The 26,079-nt window shown below is 37.3% G+C and overlaps 1 protein-coding gene across 1 annotated transcript in view; it reads right to left on the bottom strand.

Moving 5' to 3' along the window:
• The window catches only part of LOC141431418 (uncharacterized), a 30,233-nt gene extending 4,450 nt beyond the window's left edge, over positions 1 to 25,783 (bottom strand). The window contains exon 1 of the mRNA XM_074092593.1: positions 25,760 to 25,783. The gene's annotated coding sequence lies outside the window, so the exon portion shown is untranslated. The remainder of the gene's footprint in view (positions 1 to 25,759) is intronic.
• Between the last annotated feature and the right edge of the window lie 296 nt (positions 25,784 to 26,079).

Raw genomic sequence — 26,079 nt, 5'->3', positions numbered from 1 at the left:
ACAAATTGAAATATAGATGCACAGAAAAACCAGAAAAATAAGACCAGCGCTGGGAATCGAACCCAGGTCCTCAGCATTCCGAGCCGTGAGCTATACCGTTACACCACCGCTGGACAACGATACAGACACGAATTTCTCCTATGCACTCATATCTCAACTTGTGTTGTTTCTTATTTAGCCACCTGACCTGGGTTCGGTTCCCAGCGCTGGTCTTATTTTTCTGGTTTTACTGTGCATCTATATTTCAGTTTGTATTTTCGTTTTAGAATATGGTAGTTTTAGTTCTATTTTTCTTTGTTTTGGTAAAAACTATTTGTTTTTAGTTGTAGGATAATTATATTTTGTGTAAATAAATATTTTATTATACAGGACAGGTAATTCAATTCACGAAGCTTGAGGTCCCTGGTTCAATCCTCGGTCGGGGCAGATATTTGTATGTAAAATACGAATGTTTGTTTTCGAGTCTTGAGTGTTTAATATGAATTTTTAAATAATGTTTAAAATTTTCACTCATAATTAAAATACCACAAACGAGACTTATCACGCTAAACACACGAGTAATATTTAACTACCTCGACGCGACGTTTCTACTATGACTTATTTAAGTATGTTTATCCGTAGCCTAGTCGGTACCCATAACATAAAGCTCTGCTTACTTTGGGGCTAGATCAATTGGTGTCAAGTGTCCCGTGATATTTATTATTATTATTAAGTTTAACTTTACATTTGCTCAGTAATCTGCTTGAACGACAGTTTTATCTAACGAGTCTCCAAACAAGGCAATTCCTTTATCTTCATAGACTTTGGTATTGATTGGCGCCCCATCTAAAGATAGACATTAATAATAAATGAATAGCCAGCATTATGTCTATCTCGGCGCTTTGAGGCTTCGGCAACCGGCGATATATCTTGTGGATAAAGCATACTGTTCATGGTGCGATTTTGCGTTATAAGAGAATTGAATATAATTTAAAATAAAACTTATTTTAATTAATAAAATGGTGCGTGCGGAGCGGACTTGCTGCTAAATAGTAAACTTTCTTTGCTCTGTGTCTAACATCGTGGACATCATTTTTTAAGTTGTGTAAAATTTTCTCGATATTTCTACTTATTAAAAGTTGCACTTTTCTCTTAGCTGTATTTTTTTTTTATAACTTTTGCTTATGATTATTAATAAAGTACTGTTAAAAACACGCCAAGATAAAACCTTTATGCGTCAATTGTCGTCTGATGCTGTCATAGATAACGAAACACTCGAACTATCCGCCTTTTTCTAGGAAACTTTATCAGTACTTTGACGGGCTTGTATCATACCAAACGTAATCGGCGCAAAATCAACTTTGTTCCAAATAACCGAATTTCAAAATTGTTATAAAATGTTTGAAAGTCAACACACTACACATGTAACAAATACCCTCACACACTTTTGTATTTATTACACCTATAAAGTGAGATAAGAAATAAGATTCAGTTAACATTGACGTGGACCAACTAGGTAATTTTAAGACCTGATTATATAACACATGTTTGGCAATAAATGATTTCATTTTATTTTCTATCGCCCTGTCACTATGGTAGTGACACCAAATTGTCGCCGCACCGATATCCGCCTTTACAAAAATCGCAACATCCATGTCCTTTGAACGTTCTTCTACATTTATTAAGCAATTTTTCTCATGAACGATTCGGCCTTAATGCTCCCTCATAATGATAATATACAACGATACAGTATTGATGACAACACCGTACAACCGAAACGACGCATGTCGTCAACATAACACCCTACAACCAACGCTAAAAGCGTGGGACAGAGTTTACATTGCATTTGTAACAAATTGTAATAAAGTTACGTTCGATATTTTCACACAGTGCTATCATATTTTGCTTTTAGCAATCTGTGTCTTATATCAAACATGGTGTACAGAATAATTTTGTCTTAAGCACAAGTGGTAAAAGCTCAAGTTGGCTCGCAAGCAGTTGTAAAATAAGTCGTTATAGATTTCAGCAAATTTTATCTTTAACGTCTGAACAGATTTATTTCAGGGAAAGGAGGGTATTTGTAAAATTGATTAGACGTTCTTTTGATGATTCGGGAGGCTCTGAAAAACCCAAGCGATTGATTTTAATTCAATTCTTAAAGGAACCAGGTAAATCCCTTTGATTCCCTTTTTGGATATTAGTCGCATTTCGATACACAATGGGGTGTCTTGTCTGCCTCTTGTTTATCATTTTTAGGGTTCTTTACTTTAAAAGGTAAAAAAAAAACCCTTGTGGTGTATCTGTCTCTCAAGACCCTAAAGGTACGCGTGGACGTATGAAAGTAAAAAATAACAGTGAATAGGTATATGCAAGTGTGCGATTCCTTGAAGCTGTGAAAAAATAGGTAGTATCTCAGTTCAAGCGATTAAAAGATACAATACTATTAAACTTTAATTATTTTCATATATAAATGGTGATAATCTTAAACTTTATGGAATAAGCCACGTTAACATAGAATTACGAAATTTAGAAAGAAGCAAGACCATTTTCAAAGGTTAAGTAAACACAAAAAATCGTTGAAACCTAGTGAAAAGTTATTCTGTGTTTTACCAATTTTCCTATTCACTTTTATAATTAGGTAGGTAAAGTCTGGGTTTAGTGTTATAGTTATCTTAGTGCTACCACATGGGTAATTCAATAGTTATTCCATGCCATATGGCTGTACTGTACACTGTACACAAATGTATGTTTGTCGTAATTTATGTAAAAGCTTAATATTAGTGCAGGGCTGTATCGAAATGTTCTCACGCTGTGCAAGTTGGCCGCACTTTGAGCGAAGCCGTACGATGGTACTAGTGGGGATATGACTTGTCTTTTAATTTAACAAATAAATTCATAGACGAAACAATATTATTGACCGGATGGCTGAGTGGTTAGAGAACCTGACTACGAAGCTTAAGGTCCCGGTTCGAATCCCGGCCGGGGCAGATATTTGTATGAATAATACGAATGTTTGTTCTCGGGTCTTGGATGTTTAATATGTATTTAAGTATGTATCTATATCTATATAATTATATCTATCCGTTGCTTAGTACCCATCACAAGCTTTGCTTAGCTTACTTTGGGACTAGGTCAATTGGTGTGAATTGTCCCGTGATATTTATTATTTATTTATTTATTTATTAAGCTATTCAAATACAGAACGCTGCCGGCATTTTGGGAACCTGCTTAAGGGGACTGTTTTAAAAAATGTTTTAGTTTGAGTTTTTTTGTAACCATCTTCTTATGGATGTATTTAGAGTTTAGATATATTATTTAAATTTTATGTTATTTACTGTTTTGTGTTGAATTAAATAAGAATTACACGTTACTTTAAATATGTAGTATATGTTTAAGATATTGATTATGTTGCAACTGTATAGCCTTCTTAATGTAGATGTAATAAAAGGTATGCAGAATTGTAAACATAAGCGTAAACATTTAAGTCCTATTTTCATAGGACGTGCATGCAAGATACAAAAATCTCAACCATCAAGTCAACAAATTTAGCACATGGTTCATTGTTATCTACATTATATAAAAGAATATAGCAGTGTGATTTATAATTTAGTAAAATTTGTTTGTCAAATTTAGTTGTTCACGCGGCCAAAACCGTAGCTAATTGTAGTATAGTAACTCACATAATTAACCTGCTATGGATCAAAAATGGTCTGAAATAAATCATTTTTATTTATTTGTTTAATACGTCTAGTATGAGTGGCCCAAAACCAAAATGAATATTTTAATTTAAGATTTTGTGAGATCCACATTTAAAGATAAATTTATGTCTGCATGCCATGTCCATAGCATCCTAGCACACTGCATTGTGCTCGCACATATATTTATGTATTTACTTTCCATCGACGACAGCCATTTTGCTTATCAAGCTCTACAAACATGTGTGTGTGTACACAAAGATACAGTGTTTAGAAACTGCACAATTGTTAGGGATACGGAACTGTTGATTTTGATAAAGTTTGTGCGCCAGCGCGTATTTATTATTTACTAGTTGTTGCCCGTAAGTTCGTCTGGGCTCTGGAACTCTGTACTTTTCGGGGTAACTGAACTGATAAGATGAATTTGATATTAAATATGGTGTGAAACCCTGGAAAGGGCAAAGGGTAGCTTACCCTGAATGACTGCATAGTGTTGTCGTAGAATAGCAATTTTTCATTTTTATATAATACCTAGATACATAGGCTACTTTATGTTCCGGGAAACTACAAAATTCCCACGGGACTTGGATAAAGTGGCGAACCACATTTTCCAGATGTACTGTGAAAAAAGTCGCCATTTTTAAAACTAATTACCTCCCCGAATGAGTGCATTTGTCGCTTGATTCAATTTACGAGACATATCGCGGGCTTAGCCGGCGTCGCGAAAAAAACATCGAAGCGAACGGTACGGTGAAATATCTTTATTAAATCCCTGTCGAGTAAATTGGTTCATTTGCCCTGTACTTTTTTTTAGGAAATGGTAGCTCACTGAAGTCTCTACCTACAATTTACGACGTACGAGCTGGCAGCTTCCTAGGAAAAAAAAATAATTATATTAGCTATTCAAAGAGGGAACACTGCCATCATCGGTACTTTGCCTTAGAGTGGCTAAGAGGACTGCTTAACAATACAATACAAAGACTCTTTATTGTACACCAGAAATAGTAAGTGATACAGAAAACAGATACACAGAGAAAAAAATACAAGGTAAGCAATAGGCGGCCTTATCGCTTAAGTGCGATCTCTTCCAGGCAAAAGAAGGAAAGAAGAAGAAGAAAGAAGGAAGGACTAGTTTACAACAGGAGTGGTGCATCAAAAGTAGATCAGAAAATTAAAACGTAACAGAAATACATCTACGAATACGTACAAAATCATATCGTATATATAATATACGTCTAAAGTAAATAAAAATAATTAAAAAATATATAAAAAAATGTTTTTTAATAATTTGGTTTAGATATTTTTGTTTTATATATTTTAATTTTAGGCTAGATGTATGTAAATAGATATAATTTAGGTGTAACTTACTGTTTTTTTTATACAAATAAAGATATTATTTGAAATATTAAAAAAACTATGGTAGGTACGAACAGGGACTCCTTACCGTAAACAATCCATTAATACATTTAATAATACATTTCGGCTAGGTACTTATTGAAATCAGTGTGGTTAGACGTCTTCCCATTTTTCTCAAGCTTTAAATAATACTTACCTAAATCTAATTCTAATCTAATTTTGGAACACATTTTGTACAGACAAGGTAATAAATATTTTTCACATATTACATTTCTTTTTTTTCATATAGTTTTAAAAAAAATTACACATTTTTCAAAGTTACATTCGAACCTACCAAGCTGTCGCTTGCCATCCCCGTTTTTTCGTGAATTAGTAAACATTCTTGCCGATTTGTATGGCTCTGGGGTAATTAGTTGTCTTTCCAGCATTAACGCTATTGGTAGAATTAAGTTTTTTCTCGCCTAATGAAGGGCTTTAGAAATTGCCGTTTTTTTAAACTCGCATCAATCTGTTTATTTCTTGTAAAACCGTCTGCGTCTTAAGTAAACTTTTGCTGCTAGATTTTATTGCAAGAGAAATAAATTTAGGTAATTATTTTTGGAAAATACTCAAGCAAAATGTCAGATAGTAAAATGCTTCAAGTAAATTGTTGTGTGGTATTTATATACCAATTTTATTATAAAAATGGCTTATTATTATTATTATTTACCTCAAAGTCAGTCAAAAATATCTTTATTCAATTTAGATTACAGAAATTACTTATGAATGTCAAAAAAACTACCACTGTTTCGGAAAAAAACCCCTATTGAGAAGAATCCGGCAAGAAACTCAACGAGGTCTACATGTGTTAACGTAATACCGTTACCTTTAAACAAACATCAATTAGCATTACAAAAATGGTAAACCGTCTTGAAGTCTTTCATTGAAAAACGTTTTCGAAAAAACAATATTTATTACTTATAGTACCAAAAGAATGTAATGATCATAATGTCCTTGCTATATGTTACATATTTGCTGTGGCTTATTTTTCAAAAGGGTTTTTCAATAAAAAGACACGTCAAGATCACTTACCGTCTTTCTAATTCTAAAAAATGAAGTATACAGGTAACAAATCAGACGAGAGATATTGTGCGCTTCAGAGGCGTCTTTACCTATAGTGCAGGGTGTGCGTTGCACACGGGCGCAGTGGTCTTAGGGGCGCCGGCCGCGGCACTTTGTACCTATTCTATTTTGACCGCACTTTTCCTAGATGGCGCTAAAGTAATAAATGCACACGGGCGCTACATGGGCTAAAGACGCCGCTGGTGCGCTTTCCTCTCTTCCAACAATCACAGGACCAAATGTTTATTACTAAATTTATTTGAAAACTATTGAAAGAAGTAACGTTTCAAACTTTCGTGATTCTCACTCATAGTCAAAATACCATAAACGGGACTTATCACGCTATTTTTACACGAGTAATATTTACCTCAACGTTTCGGCAACGTTACAGTTGCCGTGGTCACGAGTAGACTCAACGTCGAGGTAAATATTACTCGTGTAAAAATAGCGTGACAAGTCCCGTTTATGGTATTTTGACTATTGAAAGAAGTGTAATTAATTATATGGATTACAATACAATACAATACAATAACTCTTTATTGCACACCAATACAGTAAACAGTACAGAAAACACAAGTATATACATAGAGATTTTCTAAGGTAAGCAATAGGCGGCCTTATCGCTTCAGAGCGATCTCTTCCAGGCAACCTTCGCAATGGACAGAAATAAGGAATACATTTTAGCAGGTGGTGCAATTTACAGTAGATTAGAGCTGTATCAAGAATACATAAAACTAACACATACAATACACATACACAACAAATCTAAACAGATAGACAGGTAGATAGATACCATAACAACATATAAATAAGCTAAGTATAACAGGTAGTGCTCTCTAAGCATAGACTTAAAGATAGGCAAGGACTTTGCGCGCCTCAAGTCTATCGGTAGGGAGTTCCACAACCGAGTGGCCTGGACAGTGTAAGAATAAACATAGAATTAAGAGTTTGAAAGTGGGACAGTAAGGAGAAAGTTCTGAGAGCAGCGAACAGAAGTAACATAGCTAAATCGCTCTTTGAGGTAGCAAGGAGTTGCAGGGTTAAAGAGAATTCCGTAGAGAAGATGAAGAATGTGAGAGTTTCGGCGAAAGCGGATTACTTAGGATCTCAAAGGATTTTTTATTTCCCAGGTTACAAAGTTAATCTGGATAATTTAGCTTTCTTTTATGTTTTATTACAGGCTTTTGAATATTAAAACTTGCCGCGATTGCTCTTGTTTTTGTTTTTTGTTTGGGTCAAATCTTGCAAGGTTATTTTGATCCGCTTCCAGTAGTCCAATTGACTTGAAATTTGGTATACATAACCCTTGGAGTGGCGGCGCCATAAAATACGTAATATTCAAATTGTAATGTATCTAGATTAATATTTGCAATAAAGTATCGACCTGTAGAACGCCACAATGACGACAATTTCACGTTCATTCGACGTTCATTGTGGCGTTCTAAGGGAGCCTTTTCCAGCAGTGGACGTCTTCGGCTGATGATGATGATGATGATGATCGACTGTATAATAACAAAACCTTTGGCTTTTACCATGTTTAAAAGCAAAAAAGATTTTAAGTAGAATAAGCACTTTTATTGGATTAATAAAATATTTGTATTTGTATTTTGTATTTGTAACAATAACTAGCGGACACCAATAATAATAATAATAAATTTATTTCGACCAACTCGGATCATACACATAGAAATTAAGAACATAAAAATTAAGAACAGATTACATTACATCTATACTATACTAAGTGGGCAACACATGCAGCTGGTTCCAGTGGCACATAAATGGACCATCATTCCGCTCCGCCACTGTTTTCAAGAGGCTGTTGGGGCTGCGAGTGATGCGCTGCAGCAGCGTGGCGATCCGTTTCCGCATGATTGCGTGAAAGCCGTCTGCATGCGCCTCCGCGAACATTCCTGACGCGCTGCAGCGCCCCAGCAGCATCCTGAACGCGTTGTTATATTGAACGCGTAGGGCGCTGTAGGCTTTTTGAGTATAATTGAGCCACAGGCTGCAGGTAAAAAATTACTGGCAGTATGCCTTAAACAAAGAAATTTTGACCAATGAAACGCAAACAGAGTCGCACTCGCAAGCTAGTATGGGGCTTTCCCCCAGCCATTCAATACCCACTGACAGGTAGATTTACCACCCCAACACTTAAAGCTGCCCATTTACTAAAAAGACAATTGCTTAAGAAAAAGTGCCCCCAATGTCGCGAGAGCACGTACCTCGAACGATCCTAAATTAACGCGGGGGGGTCTAATCGACCATTTTTTCCGGCTGATTACCAAGGAGGGCTAATATTGACCCACCCCCCCATTCGGCTCAAACAAATGTTAACCCTTCCGTGCTCATTCCCCCTTCGAAAAAAAACCCATAAAATATATCTAATTAAAAAATATCCCGACTAAGACTGACGCTCATAAAGAATGTCAATTAAGGCAGGGACTTTTTCTTCTGGTAAATTTTTTTTGGTAATATTTCGTGTCGTTCCGCGGCCGGGTAAGGGTTAAGATAGCGAAATTAGTATCGGTATGAAATATTGAGTAATTTAATATTTGCCGTTACGGGGCCTTTTGTTTCTTTCTTTTTTGGGATTATTTTTCACGATAGGGCGGAGCTAATCAACGGGTTTGACGGCTGACTTGTTTTGTTTTTAATTTATATATACGTATAATTCTAGCCGTTATTGCGACACCGTCCGTGTAGAATTCGGTTATCGCTATCCCGCGGGAACTATGCAATTTCCGGGAAAAAATCATCCCATTTCCTTCTCCGGGACTCAATCTATGTGTATACAGAATTTCATTTAAATCGGTTCAAACCGCTGAACGAGTAGACGTGATGAAGTAACAAACAAACTAAAGCGTTACAATCTTTTGCATTTATAATACTAGTGGGATAGTGGGATTAGTGGGATATACATTTATTTATTTATTTATATTTTAGGTCTACCTGCCTGAAGAGAGATCTCTATATTGTGGAATCTCCCACGCACGCTATTGTAATCATGTAATGATAAGTCAAAGGCAGGGTAAAATTAGGTATGGAGCCGTTCGTAAGTCAATATCAAAATATCTTTATTCTATTTAAGCTACAATAAGCATATGAATGTCTAAGAAACCTACCACCACTAGATCCCTTTAAGGGATAAGTTCGCCTTTGTACTTCTTATTATTATTTTATTTGTTAATTTCATGTGTTTTTATGTAGTTACAATAAAGAGTTTACAGTTTTTTTTTTTATACGACTGGATGGCAAACGAGCAAGTGGGTCTCCTGATGGTAAGAGATCACCACTGCCCATAAACATCTGCAAACCAGGGGAATTGCAGATGCGTTGCCAACCTAGAGGCCTAAGATGGGATACCTCAAGTGCCAGTAATTTCACCGGCTGTCTTACTCTCCACGCCGAAACACAACAGTGCAAGCACTGCTGCTTCACGGCAGGATTAGCGAGCAAGATGGTGATAGCAATCCGGGCGGACCTTGCACAAGGTCCTACCACCTGCAAAAGTTACAGTACAATATAATTTGGGATACCTAATTTTGTATGATCCGAAATCATAACCGGTGATAGGTTTTTTATTTATTTTTTCGATGAAGATTTATTCAGTCTTAGTATCATGATTAAATGTTTTTTCTTCTTCTTTTATTTAATTTTGTAATTGTTTTAATTTTTCAAAAAAAGTTTAAAAATCTCCATGAAAAAACCGAATGAGTGAGACTGAAGATGCTGACGGAGTAGATTATTTAGTCTCATTTTCGCTATCAGTGTCCATATTCGTGCGTACCGAAGCAACTGATGGTCTATGGAGGAAGCCTATGTCCAACAGTGGACGTCCTAAGGCTGATATGATGTTGATGATGCCCGTGCTAAGTCGGGGCGTATGGCTAGTTTGAAAGTCAGATTGGAGATCGATTACTCTTCCGCCTCTCTCCTGTCGAAACTGTTGTAATAAGTCATTCTACTTTTAGCTGCAGGTTTATAAGATTTCAAATGATCTTAAAATTCGTAATACGTTTTAACTTACAATAGCTACTTAAAAAACCGGCCAAGTGCGTGTCGGACACGCCCAAGATAGGGTTCCGTAACCATTACGAAAAAAATCAAGTAATATTATGTGCGTTATAACACAATTAAAACACTTACTACAGTCTTAAAATCTGTTACCAGAAAAAGAGCGTATCTTCACGGCACTTACGTCCTTTTTGTTGTATAACTGGCTAATCAAAATGTTTAAATTTCTTATTCTTTACTATACATTGTATTCTATCTGATGTACGTTTGTCACTTCAATAAACAAAGTCAAATACAACATTCGTTATCAGCACGAAACTCTATATTTAACTGAGTATTACTTATAAAAGCTATATATTCTTTATAAAAAGTGAATCTACTAGTTTTTTCCAGTATGTGCGTTTATAAATTATGAAAATCTGTGAAAATTTTCAATAGTTCACGAAGATATTTTCATACTATTTTTGTTGTGACATAAAACAGCTGTGCGTATAAATATGGCAAATAATTCGATTTCTGGCATAAAACCACTCATTAACAGAGACGGTTATTCCGTATGGAAATTCAAAATGCGTATGTACCTTATGCATGAAGAGTTATGGGAGACGATTATCGGATATTCTGATGATAGTAAAATTTCTACTGAAGTAAAATCACGTAACGATCAGAAGGCGTTATCGAAAATATGTCTCACTTTAGATGGTATGGCAATAACTCATGTAAGGTCATGCAAAACAGCCAAGGAAGCTTGGGATGCTCTTTCGTCCGCTTACGAGGACAAAGGATTAGGGCGACGTATAAGCCTCGAACGGAAACTCTACAGGTACTGTCTTGATGATTTTGATTCCAATATAGAGACGTACATAAATGCTGTCATGTCAACTGTGCAAGATTTAGCCGACATTGGCAAAATTATGGAAGATGCTTCAATAGCTGCGATTCTTCTTGGAGGTTTAAGTCCTCAATATGCACCTTTAGTAATGGCTTTGGAAAATTCCAACATAGACATTACAGTGGATTTAATTAAGACCAAATTATTGAATGAATTGAATAAACCAGCTATAGATAACCCAGATACTGCTCTTCGTACACGAATGAACCAGAACAAACCTTCTACATCCAAACCGAAGAAACCTATTGTGTGTTACGACTGCATGGAGCCAGGACATAAGCGTCCAGATTGTCCCCATAAAAAGGACAAGAAGAAGAGACCCGTAAATCACAAAAATTCTCTATGTGCACTGAATGTCAATGACGGATTAGAGCGTGATAAATGGTTTATTGATTCTGGAGCTTCAGCACACATGACGTCACGAGCGGATTGGATGAATAATGTGAGAACTTCGTCTATTGGGACTGTAACCATTGCAAATGGAGATGTACTGCCCAGTAAAGGCATTGGAGATATTTCTATCACCACTTGCGGTCAGAATACTAATATAAAGAAGATTACTGATGTGGTTCATGTACCGAACTTGAATTCTAATCTTATTTCAGTGAAGAAGGCAGTAGATAAAGGTTTTAACGTAGTTTTTGATAGAACTGGTTGTAATTTTTATGATTCTGATGCTTTTTCTTGTACAGGTGATGTAATTTTACATGGTTCTATATGTGGTGGACTGTATTCTTTAGACTGTACGGTCAACCCAATTACTCAATTATCTGCTTTTGAGACCCACTCTGATGTTTCTAGCTTCAAGCTCTGGCATAGACGACTAGGTCATTTATGTCGCATCGGAATGGATCAACTGAGGAAGGGACACGCAGTGGGCGTGGACTACTCAGAAGTCGATAAGGAACCATGTATCCCCTGCATTGAAGGTAAGCAGAATAGGAAACCTTTTAAGAAAGTTTCACATAAAGGATCAACTTCTGTTCTGGAACTTATTCATTCAGATATTTGTGGACCCTTGCCTGAAACTTCATTTCAAGGCAATAAGTATATTTTATTTTTTATAGATGATTTTTCTCGTATGACTTTTGTATTCTTTATTCCTTCAAAAGCGGAAGTAAACAACAAGTTTCGTATTTTCCAGTCCACAGTAGAGCGGGAAACGGGAGCAAAAATTAAGATATTGAAGAGCGATAATGGAAAAGAATATGTTAATGCTGAATTTTCGAGATATTTACAAAATGAAGGAATTCAACACCAAACAACAGTTCCCTACAGTCCTCAGCAAAATTCTATTGCAGAAAGAACAAATCGCTCAATTTTGGAGAAAGTAAGGTCAATGCTTTCTGATAGTTCCCTTTCTCCGGCTTATTGGCAAGATGCTGCAGAGATGGCTGTATATCTTAAAAATAGGTCTCCTCACCGTGCTCTCAATGGGAAGACGGCGTACGAGAAATGGTATGCTAAAATACCAAATCTTTCTCATCTGCGTGTTTTTGGATGCAGAGCATTCATCCATGTCCCTGAATGTAATCGGAAGAAATTGGACATGAAAGCATCCGAGCATATTTTCGTTGGATATTCAGAAGATCCAAGAAGTTATTATTTCAGAGATATTAGATATCCCAGAAGACTTGTGAAAAGCAGAGATGTTACTTTCTTTGAATGTGATTTTCAAGATTTGAAAGTAAAGACAACTTGTAAGTCTGATAATGATTTAACTGAATCAGCAGTACCTCTATTGCTTAGTTCGCAAGTAAACTCGTCAAATAGTTCAGATAGTCGAACACCTGTCACAAGCGCTGTCATCGAAAATGAACAGATTCAACCTGATATTGTAGATATTATATCAGATGTTCAGTCTGATATTAATGTCGTGGGGCAGTGGCATAACGCTGTTACTCCAAATGTGTCAGTTCAACCTGTTATTGCATCTTCATCAGAAGAAACTGAATCTGATACTGATTCTGTAGAACCAAGGTACAATTTGAGACCCAGAAAACCTAATTCTGCTGCCAATTGTGTATGCATGCAAACTTCATCCCCTCAGCTGATGGATGAACCTACAACTTATACACAGGCTGTGAACGCAGAAGATAGTGATAAATGGTATCAAGCTATGCAAGATGAATATCAGTCACTGCTTGAGAAACAAACTTGGGTTCTCGTTGATAGACCAGATAAGAAAGTCATACCTTGCAAATGGATCTACAAGCTGAAGAAAAATGCGCATGGTGACGTAATTAAATATAAAGCCAGACTTGTCGCGAAAGGATTTAATCAAGTTTATGGTATTGACTACTTGGAAACTTTCTCTCCAGTCGTTCGAAACTCTTCTTTACGCATGTTGTTCGCATTGGCTGCGGAAGAGGGAATGAAAATGCACCATTTAGACGTTGACACGGCATTTTTAAACGGAATTTTGGAGGAAGAAGTGTATATGAGTCAGCCGGAAGGATTTATAAAACCTGGTCAAGAAGATAAAGTATGTTTACTGAAACGATCGCTTTATGGCCTCAAACAGGCTTCACGAGCATGGTATAAAAAGTTGACCGAAATTTTACAATGCATAGGTTTTAACCAAACTCCTTCGGAAGCATGTATTTATACCAAAAAGTTTGGTAACGAGTTAATAATACTCGCTTTCCATGTCGATGACATTGTCATTTTGTACAAAGAAAATAAAACGCTAAATACTGTCATATCTGACTTGCGGAATCATTTTAGTCTGAAAGTGATTGGCAAACTCAGTTATTACTTAGGTTTAAATATACATTACAAACCTAATGAGATTAAAATATCTCAAGAAAGTTATATTCGTGATTTGCTACAAAAGTTTCACATGATGGACTGTAAGAGCGTGCCTACGCCGTTGGAAACTAAAAAGTTTCTGCCGAGTGAGAAGAATGTAAGTGAATCTTCATTATCCTATCCGTATCAGCAATTGATAGGCTCACTCAATTTTCTGGCCGTTAATACTCGTCCAGACATTGCTTTTGCTACATCATATTTGAGTCAATTCAATACTAAATATGATAAAAGTCATTGGAAGGCGGCAAAACGTGTATTACAATATTTGAAAGGCACTATGGATTTGGGCATTACTTACAGGAAAGACGGTGGATGTTTAATTGGCTACGCGGATGCAGATTGGGCCAATTGTCCTATGGATCGTCGTTCATACACCGGATTCTATTTTTCTATGGCCGGGGGAGCCATTTCATGGGAAAGTAAGAAGCAAACCACCATTGCCCTGTCGTCCAGCGAAGCGGAATATATGAGTTTGTCCAGTGCGGGTAGAGAGGCTGAATTTCTGAGGCGATTGATGTGTGAACTTACTGGTATGTCAACTGTTATTACTATTTATAATGATTCACAGTCTGCCAGAAGTTGGCATTGAATCCGGTTCACCACAACAGAACCAAGCATATAGACACAAGATTTCATTATATACGAGATTTATTATCGAACAATATTGTTAATGTCGTATATATCAATACTTTGGAGATGTGGGCTGATGTACTAACTAAGCCGTTGGCTCGTATCAAGCATCAGAATTGTATAAAAGGAATAGGTTTATGTTTATAATCTTGTTTTGATTACGGGGGAGTATGTTGTATAACTGGCTAATCAAAATGTTTAAATTTCTTATTCTTTACTATACATTGTATTCTATCTGATGTACGTTTGTCACTTCAATAAACAAAGTCAAATACAACACTTTTGTTGAGAAGCGCAGTTTTTCGGCAATAACTCAAAAACGGTATATCCGATCATTTTGAAACATTTTTTCGTTGAAAGTATTTATTACTTAAGCGTTACCTTTCTATATTTTTTGCATATTTTTTGGGCAAACGGTTTACAAGATAGAGGGGGGGGGGCACAATTTTTGCTACTTTGGGAGCGATTATTTCCGGAAATATTCACTTAATCAAAAAAATTCTGTTATGTGTATGTAGTTTTCGAGTAAAATGCCTGTGACATACGGACGGACAGACAGACAGACAGACAGATGGACTTGATGAAACTATAAGGGTTCCGTTTTTGCTATTTTGGCTCCGGAACCCTAAAAAATGTAAGCACAGAATAGACCTCAATATTTGACCCTTTTTTCGAATTATAGCCTGAAGTATGCAAATGTACAAGTATGATACTGTCCCAGCCCTTTTACTGATAATGACAACTTTATTTTATTAGGTAGGTACTTATAATAAAAATAAACAAAAATAGGTAAAATATTTTTTCTTTGGTTACAAGATATCGTTAGTGTGGCATTAAAAATGTGCTCTAAATTGATATACATTTTTAAAAATGACATAATTAACAAATATAAAAATCAAATATTCTTCTGGGGACACAAAAACCTGCACTCAAAAGTAGAATGACCCAGTAGCCACTTGTACAGTTTGCAAAATTATGCTTTTGCTTTCTCCTTACTGGTGAGATCACAATTTCTCGGAAATTACTTTCTACTAACCTGTTACCCCCGACTTCGTCCGAGTAGAATTCGGTTTTCACTATCCCGCTAGAACTATGAAATTTTCCGGGATAAAACTATCCTTTGTCCTTTCTCGGGACTCAAATCTGTCATACCGAATTTCATCTAAATCGGTTCAGCGGTTTAGACGTTATGAAGTAACAAACAAATAAACAAACAACCAGACTTACAAACATTCGCATTTATTATATTATAGTGGTCGAGGGTCGTGGGTTCAAGCCCCGGCTCGCACCTCTGAGTTTCTCGAAATTCATGTGCGGAATTACATTTAAAATTTACCACGAGCTATGCGGTAAGAAAAACATCGTGAGGAAACCTGCACAAACCTGCAAAGCAATTCAATGGTGCGTGTGAAGTTCCCAATCCGCACTGGGTCCGCGTGGGAACTATGACCAAGCCCTCTTGTTCTGAGAGGAGGCCTGTGCCCAGCAGTGGGACATATATAGGCTCGGATGATGATGATGATGATATTATAGTGGGATGGTATAACCCATGGATATAAATTAGGCGTGTATCTAGTCGCAAAATTTTGAAAGTCGTAATGTAATGTTTGTGATAATTTTTGTTAGTCATATACGTAATTTTTTCCGCCCGCTAAGTGAACTTTATGAACGTTATTTCAAGGATCACTTTTGTTCAAGGAAAAAAAAAGAAAAAAACGTTTATTGCCCATAAAAAACATATATAAGTGAGAAGGTACATAGGTATGGGTTTTGTTGACGTTTTGATTTTAGATTCGAGATTTTTTCAAAGTAGTATCGATTTGAAATTTACCATGAGTTTTAACTATGGTGAAAGAGAACTTGATCAGGTAACCTGCACATTTATAAAAGTAGGATTGTCCTTAAAACATCCTTTCTAAACCCACATTCCGTCAACACCCGTTACTTTGTTTGTCAATGTATGACTAACAAGTGCCGTTAAGATCTTTACTAGGTGCGTGGGCGCACGAATACGGTATTCTTTGTGACGCTTCTTAAAAATAAGGACAAATACGTCTGAACGCAGCCAATTAGCGGCTTTTGGAAAAAACTAAAGAGCTAAAACGGCTAGTCGGATTTGGGTGAAGTTTGGTATCAGCTGGACGTAAGTTGTACATTCCTAATAACTTAAAAGCTTATTTTTAACCCCCGACGCAAAAAGAGGGGTGTTACAAGTTTGGCCGCTATGAGTGTCTATGTGTCTGTCTGTGGCACCGCAGCTCTTAAACAGGTAGACTGATTTGAATGCGATTTTTTATTTCATCATCATCATAAGTCGGAAGACGTCCACTGCTGGACAAAGGCCTCCCCCTTAGAACGCCACAATGAACGACAACTCGCCACTTGAATCCACCGGTTTCCCGCAACTCTCACGATGTCATCAGTTCACCTGGTGGGAGGCCTGCCAACGCTTCGTCTTCCGGTTCGTGGTCGCCACTCGAGGACTTTTTTCTCCCCCAACGGTTATCTGTTCTTCGAGCGATGTGGTCTGCCCATTGCCACTTCAATTTGCATATTTTTCCAGCTATGTCAGGGACTTTAATTCTTCGACGAATTTCCGTATTCCGGGTTCTACCGCACAAAGAAACTCCAAGCATAGATCTCTCCATAGCTCGTTTTTTATTTAAAGTCAGGTTTTCTAGTGATGGTTCTTAGACAGGTTTCATCAAAATCGGTTTAGCCGTTTTTGAGATATTGAACTTTAAAGTGACAAGGGTTTTCCAAGTTTTTGTTGGTTAGTTTACGTTATTTATCCCGATATAGGGAGTATTACTGCAATTTTATCCCGTCAGAGTCCTACACTAGCACATACCATATGTTTATGTTTTATGTTTTTTGAGTATCTTAAATGTCCGTAGGATGCCGTAACATCATATTATTTTAATTGTTTTTTTGGAAATATAGCTCTATCTCTATATTTATTATCGATGTAAATATCATTAATTTAGTTACTCATAAATATTTCATGGTTTCTTTAGGTATTAATACTCTTTCGTCATGATCCGTCATGGCGACCAAATATAAAGAGAACTGACGTTTTCATGGCGGTTTGTTTAAGGTTTGTGCTGGTGTCGCCCCCTGCGCAGAGCTTTGCCTAATATGCCGTATTCCCACGGGATCTGTGGATCCCACAATCTCAACCGCTAAGTTAACCCCGAGAAAGAGAAATATATTTATGATTTTAAAACTTATAATTGCATCATCATCATCTCAGCCGTAGGACGTCCACTGTTGGACATAGCCCCCCACCATAGACCTCCAGTTGCTTCGGTTGGAAGCGGCCTGCATCCACTGTGAACCTGCAGCTTTAACCAGATCATCCGTCCATATCGCTGGTGGACATCCCACGCTGCGCTTGCCGATCCGCGGTCTCCATTCGTGAACTTTTCGGCCCCGACGGCTAATAATCTGTGGCCCGTGCTATGTGGCCTGCCTTTGGAATTTATTTAAAGGAAAATAATTATACCATATATGCCATAAGTTCTTGTACCCAAATGGTTGTCTGGAAGAGATCGCTTTTAAGCGATAAGACCGCCTATTGTATACCCTGACTTTAAGTGTTTATATTACAAGTTTTTTGTACTGATTTATGGTGTGCAATAGAATATTTGTATTGTATTGTATACCGTACCGTGGCCGCGGCTACTCAACGGTCAATGAGTCACTGCACTTTCTAACCGCTTTTGAGTCACCTAAGCAGTCCATTCTTTGTTTACCAATGAAAATGAATAACGGAAGATAATTTACACCACAGCAATATAAGGACCACTACCATGAGTTTACAGTGACCGTACTCGATAGCCTAGCCAGTCTGGATTTGTTTTTTACCTCCGAGTCAAGATTTCTTGCATCGGCCAACCGGCATTTGGAGTCAATAATGACACCGACCTCATAGATGCTTAACGTAAAATATTTAGTTTATACATTCTATTATGCACTTCTCTTATTATATAATTAGCATGTGTGGCTTGACTGTAAGTGTTAATTATGAGATTAAATAAATAAAGAAATAAATAAATAGCGACGGCGTAAATTATTTGAAGAGGCGTTGTACAATTCTTCAAACAAATAATTTACGCCGTCGCTATCGAGTACGGTCACTTTAAACTCATGGTAGTGGTAAAGAAGAGTAGTAGACATTATTTGTAATACTGCAACTGCAACCCCTCTAAATATTTTTGAGGACCTTTAAATCTCACTTTTATGTCGCTACACATTTGGCAGAGCCTATAATATACGTTCCACCGGGCACAGGCCTCCTCTCACAAAGAGAGGGCTTAGGCCGTAGTTCCAACGCGGGCCCAGTGCGTATTAGGACTTCACCACTCCATTGAATTGCTTCGCAGGTTTATGCAGGTTTCCTCCAAATAAAGCTTGCGGTAAATTTCAAAAGTAATGTCGCACATTTCGAAAAATTTTGGTGAGATAGAGAGGGAGAGGTGCGAGCTAGGATTCGAACCTACGATCCTCCGATTGAAAGGCCATAAGTCAAACCACTAGGCCACCACGGCTTACTTCAACTATGAACTCTGGTCCCCAGAAATGCGATGTGCAAGTCAAAGGGAAACCAGCACACCAATTTCCCAAGAAAATCATTATGAACATTCACTACGCAGCGATCACCGCTTTTTGAAGAGATTAGCGACTTATAAGAACTATAATGTGCCTAAATGGATTCTTAACCTGTATTGAAGTTCGCTCCTGGTAAAACCCAGAGTCACTCAATTGGGGTTCAAACACTATTGTTTACTAATAAATGAATTAATCATAATTACAATTAATTTGAATAATGTAATGTCTCATTCCGGAATACAGAAATTCGCTGAAGAACTAAAGTCATCAACGTAGCTTGAAGAACCAGTTGAAGTGGCAATAGGCTCGAAGAACAGATACACATTGGGGGAGAAATGTCCTCGAGTGACGAGATCGCATGAGTTACGGGCAACCGATGAATGCAAGTGGCCAGTTGTCGTTCACTGTGGCGTTCTACGATGGGGCTTTGTTTAAAGTGGACGTCTTTTTATCAAAACTTGCAACTTCTTGTAGATAAATACCATATGTATTATTTACGTTGGAAATGCCCTTCAGTATTTCGGCCATACCACTAAAAAATAAAGAATTAGTTCTAAGATAACAAAAGGCATATCTTTGTGAGTTAAGTATGAGCATATAGCTTTTGTTGTCTTGTGGTTTGACGTATGGCCTCTCTAGCAGAGGACTGTGGGTTTTGAGTTTTTTGTAATTTATATTCTTCCGAAATTAAATTTAAATTTACCAAAATCAGTAAATCTGTGTACGTATAACCATCATTGTCTGGTGCACTTCTCGCCCAACGTATTGGGATCACAATCCAGCGCGAAATGCAGCAGCCTTATGGGCAATTTGTTTACAGAGACAAGACTTGGGCAAATTGTATATACCTATCGTTAAGTTATATTTACATCAATTTGTACCTCCAGAATAATCCGTTTGTTTAAATAAATTATTTTAAGCCTTATAAAATTATCATAAATACGCAGTTTCTAAATTCAAAAATAATACCTACGAGATTAGTTATTCAGTAAATTGTTAGCATATTACTTTGACGCGTCACTACCTACTTCAAATTAAAACTGATAAAAAACTGGTCAAGCGCAAGTCGAACTCGTGCACTGAGGACTAACCGAATTGACCAGACAGCAAAAAATAAGTTTGTGCTTCATAGCATTTCTATGAAAAACAATGTTATTTTTTGGCAACATTTGGACTTTTGTTTAGGTAAGTACCTACAATTTATAATTCTATGTCAAATTTCAAGTTGATCCACTTACTTATATGCAGATACTTAATTGGATTACATTATTGCTGTGTTCTAACATACCTATTTTATGTACCTATACCTGCCTATTTATTAGAGGTGAGACGTATTTACTGGAATAGGTTTTGGCTTGGACGCGTGAGTACGCGCTCCCGCCCGCGATTCTTTTAGCGTACGAGTGTTTAGGAGTACGGCGGCTGACAACGTTCCGCCAACTTGAAAACAAGCATTTATGTACACATTTTTATTCAAAAAATTATAAAAAATGCTGACAGTCCTAAGCCTGTATAAAGTTTTTTTTTATTTTTTTTTTTTTTTTATTTATTAAGGCAACAAACAGTCACATATTTAAACATTGCATTTAAGACATGATAAGGTATAGACCTGGAGTGCCATAACAGTAATAAAGCATACATCGGTAAACAGGAATGGTAGATGCGATAAAATGGCAATTAAAAAGTATGTAGGGAAGTTTATAGTCGGTATTTAATATAAGTTAAAATTAAAAAAATATGAATTGTGAAGACTGAACTATAGCCGCGTATCCACTAGAGGCAGCCTCGGGCCGAGCGGCTGCCTCGCTCCGAGGCCGCGCAAGTGGAGACGCTGCCAAAGGCACGGCTCAGACTGAGGCTCCTTTGAGCACGGCCAAAAAACCGACAAAATATGGCTCGGCTCGCGGTGCTCGGCCTGAGGCTGCTCTAATGGATACGCGGCTTATGACGCGGAATTCGCTAGTTCGATATTCATAAAACTACTAAAACTAGTACGGTTTATACGCAATCACGGGAGCGCATTTACGGGAATCATTTTGTTTACGCAATGAGTCAATGAGTTAAGTAGGTACTCGTAGATACTCGTCTCGTCTTTTTGTGGACGCATACTCGCAAGAGTCAGTCCGCGTTTTGCCCAGTACGTCTCACCTCTACTATTTATAATTCCATCTAATGTTTGTAATATTTTTTTTATTTCATTTTTAAATAAAAGAACCCTATAATCCTAAATTATTTCAAACGACGACATGCGGTCTGCTGTTATACATTACTTATCAAAACAGGTTTTTTGTGGTAGCACTGATACGTTATCAAAGTACAATTTCATCGCGTAACATACTATCAGCATTGATACTGGTATTTACATGGATATTGCGTCTTTGCTTTCGATTTGTATACATTTATTGGGACCGATTGTATTATCATCACCTTCATCATCAGCCGGAAGATGTCCACTGAACAAAGGCCTCCCTTGCATCCACCGGTTGCCCGCAACTCTCTCGATATCGTCGGTCCACCTAGTGGAGGCCAGCCAACGCTTTCGGTTTCGCGATCGCCACTCGAGGACTTTGCACTTCAACTTCCATTATTTTTCCAGCTATCGATTGTACCTATTATAAATCCGTTGATTAAGTACCTGCGTAGCAAGGTCGTGCGCAGCTTATAGTATGAATCATAAAGAATGTACGCAGTACGGGAATACCGTAGGGAAAGTAGCGGATGTTTCTGTGATGATCTGATGATAGTTTTTGCGTCATGTTATGATAATTATTGTGACCCGGATTTCCACGCTGGGATTTGCCACGTTGGGTATCTCACGTTTGATTTGCTATGCGATTGTTTAACACATTTTTGGAGTTTCGTACCCTAAAAGGAAATAGCCTAAACGATTTAGAAAAGCTGGAAAACCGTCGACAGTCATTTCAAAGTTCAATACCTACCTCAAAAACGGCTTATGAAAAAGTTTGTACTCTATAGCATTTCTATGAAAAAAAAGTCCCAGTTCGATCTCCGATTGGGGCGAAGTAATTCAATTGTGTTTGTGAAGATGAAGAAGGGAACTACAGGCCAAGGTCTCTCACTCTGTGAGGAGGCCTGTACCAGCAGTGAGACTATATAGGCCGATACTGCAGCATCTTTTGGCTCCTTGATCTTTGCAGCAGTGAAGCCGCAATTTCTATCAATTTTTAAACAAGTTCCTATTAAATGAATATGTCGCTAAAGTCGAAATTTCAAGTTGACAGACACGTTCTATTGGCATTATTGTTTTATGATATGCAAACAATTATCAACTTTAGGGTGGTAAGCCACATATTGGGATGATGGTACAGTCAAGTGCCATAATAAGTATCGATTCGAGCCACTCAAAAATATGTTACACTTACGGCTTTATTGCTTCGGAATAAGTCTGTAGTACTTATTTTTGAAACTTTGAATAAGTTCATATTTTACACTTGACTGTACATAGCGTGCAGTATTTGCTTCTTTTGTTGATTGAATTATTCTTTATTCATCTAGGTAGCTCTGATAATAGTGCAATTATCGGAACGGTCAGCAAACTGTGTTAAAAATTAAAACTTTCACTAATTTATTTACTTTCTTGAGCATGTATCCTCCTTCTGCTTTTTTTGTTCGCTACTTTGCATTCCTTGTCGTATTCGTACATGTTTACGTATTGTTTTAAAAACTATGACTGTCACGTCTCTTATTTCAATAGAATCACGTAACAAGACTGATGCGTTGGCAAATAACTTTCATAGCACTGGCACGCTTTGAATACGATGTGACCTCTTTGTTTAAAACAAGATTGCCTGATAATGATTATGGCGATATTGACGACATTGGTGATGATGATGATGGTACGGCACTGCTTATACACGCTTAAGAGCTGAATAAGATCCTACGTGCCAAAACTTATGAATCATCAACGAGAAGGGCAGGTCGGTCAGGGCTCCAACAAGATGGAGCGACGACCTGGTTAAGATCGCGGGATCGCGGTGGATGCGGAAAGCACAAGACCGGTCTGAGTGGAGAGCCTTGGGGGAGGCCTATGTACAGCCGGACGTCTTTCGGCTGACGATGATGATGATTGACGAGACGGACAGAGACTGGTTAAGGCTTCAGGCTCATGGTGGATGCAGGCCGCTTCCAACCGAAGCAACTGGAGGTCTTTGAGAGAGACCTATGTCCAACAGTGGACGTCCTACGGCAGATGATGGTGATGACAAATTTGACGGTTAGTAACCAAATAAAATATACCACTAGATCTATCTATACAGAAATTATTTAAGTCATATTTATAGATAATATTACTCATATGGTAACAAGGAAAACGAATATTTAGTAGCTAACTAACAAAGTGAATAACCTGGGTCAAGGACACTAAAAAAAGTTCAACGAACTTCATATAGTTTACGCAATAATTGGCAAGAACTGTGGCCAAAATGTTTGAGTTTCCCTGATAATATTGTAATTTGTACTTTAACAAGGCGTATTGTCAACGCCGAGTTTAGATTTACAAGAAAAATCAAAGGTTTGTAGTGCAATTTAATGCCACTGCACGATTTTTCTTGCAAGTCTAAACTCGGCTTAACGTCTGACGTTCGCAATCGCATTCACTGTCTCTTTCCTCTCTCGTGTGACAGAAAGAAGTGGTGAAAATGACTGTGATTCCCAATTGCGCTAGACAATAAGGCAACAACCGCTTTTGGCCGACCTTATGATAGCTACGTCAATGCAAGATATGTGTGTTCATGCAGTTCCTCCACCACCACACTACACTACGCGTTTCGAACTCAACCACAGAGCACTTTCAGATCAACAGCCGTACACATGGACATGTGGCTATTCAACCAGGTGGCCGATTCGGTTGGCCTGTTTCATTACACTTCAAGTGAATTCAAGAGGGTTGCTTTACAAACGTGCTTCATATTATGTGTTATATATATTATGTTGTTGTGTAGCCTTTGTATCGCCTTAGTTTAGTGCTGTAAGTGATAGTGTTAATTAAAAAATATATCATTGAATGTTCATGGAATATAAAAAACCCAAAATTCCCTTGATATCCTGAGGACTAGCTAAGTATCACAGATGAATAAAAACAATAAACTATGCTTTCTTATTCCGGGAGAGAACGTTTATCAAACGAAAAAATATATGGATTAAGATGTATACTTAAAAATTCTCTGTCAGAACTCGGAAATTCCAAATTCAAAGTAATAATCTGTTTGAGGTAGTAAAATTCCTTTTTAAAAAAACTTAACACAAAAAAAGGGTTGGGATAGGAACAATTGACCGATATCGATAATCAGTTCTTGAGATACCGAAATGTAACATCTGGCTTCAATAACAATGGTACAAGTATTTGGATTTGTTGTGACTGTATAGTCACAATTAGTATTATCCTGACTTTTATTGCCTTGCTCGGTTTTAGAATAGGACAAACCCAGCTCTTCACGTGGGTGTCGTCTTTATATATATTTTTTTAAACATTGTAAAGAGGTAAATTTTTGTTTGTGTTTCTACGTGGGAAGTTAACACTGTTACTATCAAAACAATTTAAAAAAACCTTGCATAAATTAGAAATCTACACTATTCTTGCATGACTAACATAAAGATGTTTTTTATCCTGAAACAGCAGACGCTTAAATACTAATCGGTTAAAACGTGAATAATGTAGTTAGAGGAAAAATAGAAAATAAATAGGAGCCCCAGATTGTACGGAGCGATGGCAAGCGCCCTGACGGAATGTCGTTGATACCCTGGAAGACTGGCCGTGCGCTGGTGTGGGACGCTACCTGTACAGATACCCTGGCGGCGTCCTACCTACCAGCAACTACCAAATGTGCGGGGGCGGCGGCAGACGCCGGGAACGCCTCAAGGTCACAAAATATAGCTGTCTCGGCGCCCAATATCATTTCTTTGCTTTCGGCGTCGAGACTCTAGGTCCTTGGGGTAAGGGTGCGCTGGAGCTACACAGGGAGCTCAGCAATAGGTTAAGGGAGGCAACAGGCAACCCTCGCGCCGGCAGCTTTCTCGCGCAAAGAGGCACCATGCAAGAGGCCCACCTCTCTTTTTTATTAAGTAAAGTTTTTAGTTTTAGTTGTTTTAATTTAGTACTTAATAGTTTAGTCTATGGATATTTTGTATTTTATTATATGAAATTAATAAACTGTTATGACGTTTTATCATTTTACATAAGAATTTATTAATATAAAACGTCTAGTCGTTTGTTTGTCAACTTCCTCGTGTAATGTTTGTAGGCAGTAAAAAAATGGAAACAATAAGAAAAAATAAGGGTAAATCGATGTTTTTTAGGACCTTTTGTATGTGACATTTATGCAGAATAATAATAAAAACAGTGTGAGTGCAATACACCGTAAGGTCCGTTTCAAATTGGCTATTTAGTCTCATTTCCTGTAAGTAACAAGCGAATTGAGAGTTTCTTACACATGTAAAAAAGCTTTTGATGATTCATTCAAAGAAGATAAACAATTTTGTGAGATTAAATCTTAACTGATAAATTAAATTAATAAAGCTAATCAAAACTATCTTATATTACCCAGAGGTGAAATCACGTGATAATGAATACACTAAAAAAAAAAACGATAAATTTATACACGTGGCCCCCCGCAAAGGACGAAAGTGGTCGAAATTAAAAATTAAATGTTACCTTTTTGAACGAGTGCAGGAGCAATCCAAACACTGGTTCGAAAAACGAACTCTGACAATAACACTGCCACAAATTAAAAATACACAATTCGAATTTTAAAATTCGTATTCGGCCTGTATTCACCGCGATCGGTTCGCAACTGAATGGCCAGTACCAAATGGCAAGTAGCATTGACAAGACATTCGCTTACTTGAACATAATACTATACACAAATTAGCACGCTAATATGAACTTTGCTACTCCCATATAAAGTTCTATAGAGAACTAGTGACGTGCTGCAGAACTTTGTCAAAGTAAGTAATTTGTTTTGAGGTCAGTGA

The sequence above is a fragment of the Choristoneura fumiferana genome, chromosome 9 (assembly GCF_025370935.1).
Source record: "Choristoneura fumiferana chromosome 9, NRCan_CFum_1, whole genome shotgun sequence".
Classification (NCBI taxonomy): domain Eukaryota; kingdom Metazoa; phylum Arthropoda; class Insecta; order Lepidoptera; family Tortricidae; genus Choristoneura; species Choristoneura fumiferana.
This window is presented reverse-complemented; position numbering and strand designations above follow the sequence as displayed.